A 588-nucleotide genomic window follows, 5' to 3' on the forward strand; every position below is an offset into this window, starting at 1 on the left:
TGGTTCCATATATTAGCTATCTTAAAGAATGCAGCAATAAACATAGTTGTGCTGGTAGCTTTAGTATGGTCTTGTTTGTGATCATTTGGGTAAATGTCCCAAAGTGGGATTGCTGGGTCATAGGAGAGCTCTATGTGGAGTTTTTTGAGGAACCTCCATACTACTTTCCAAAGTGGTTGAACAAGTTTTGTACTCCCACCAAGAATGCAGTACGGTTCCCTGGTGGCCACATCCCCTCCAGCATCTGTTGTAAAAGTATGGAATGCTTCAGAAATTTGTCTGTCATCCTTGTACATGAGCCATGCTAATCTTCTCTGAAATGTTCCAATGTTTCTGCTATGCATTTCATTTTGTACTCCTGAACTTGGCGAGTGATTTTAGGTGTGTCTACAACAGTAGAATCAGCATAAATCAAGCCAGCATTTCTTCATTGAAGATACAAGGAAAGGACACAGGTTGCCACATTGTAACAATGAAATATACAAGACACTCTATGGGGGGGGTGGAGCGACATGTTGGGGAGGTATGAAGGGGCGGAATGGTAGGGGAAAGACAAAGGAGAGGGTAACAATGCTCAATAAGAAATGG

General features: G+C 42.2%; 1 non-coding gene across 1 annotated transcript; it reads right to left on the reverse strand.

The window, feature by feature from the left end:
* Nucleotides 1–251: 251 nt before the first annotated feature.
* Nucleotides 252–355, reverse strand: LOC138807477 (U6 spliceosomal RNA). Its single transcript, XR_011366167.1, has one exon. It is a non-coding gene; the product is annotated as a U6 spliceosomal RNA (small nuclear RNA).
* Between the last annotated feature and the right edge of the window lie 233 nt (nucleotides 356–588).

Source organism: Dipodomys merriami, unplaced genomic scaffold (assembly GCF_024711535.1).
Source record: "Dipodomys merriami isolate MVZ:Mamm:240054 unplaced genomic scaffold, mDipMer1.0.p SCAF_101, whole genome shotgun sequence".
In the NCBI taxonomy this organism is placed as follows: Eukaryota; Metazoa; Chordata; class Mammalia; order Rodentia; family Heteromyidae; genus Dipodomys; species Dipodomys merriami.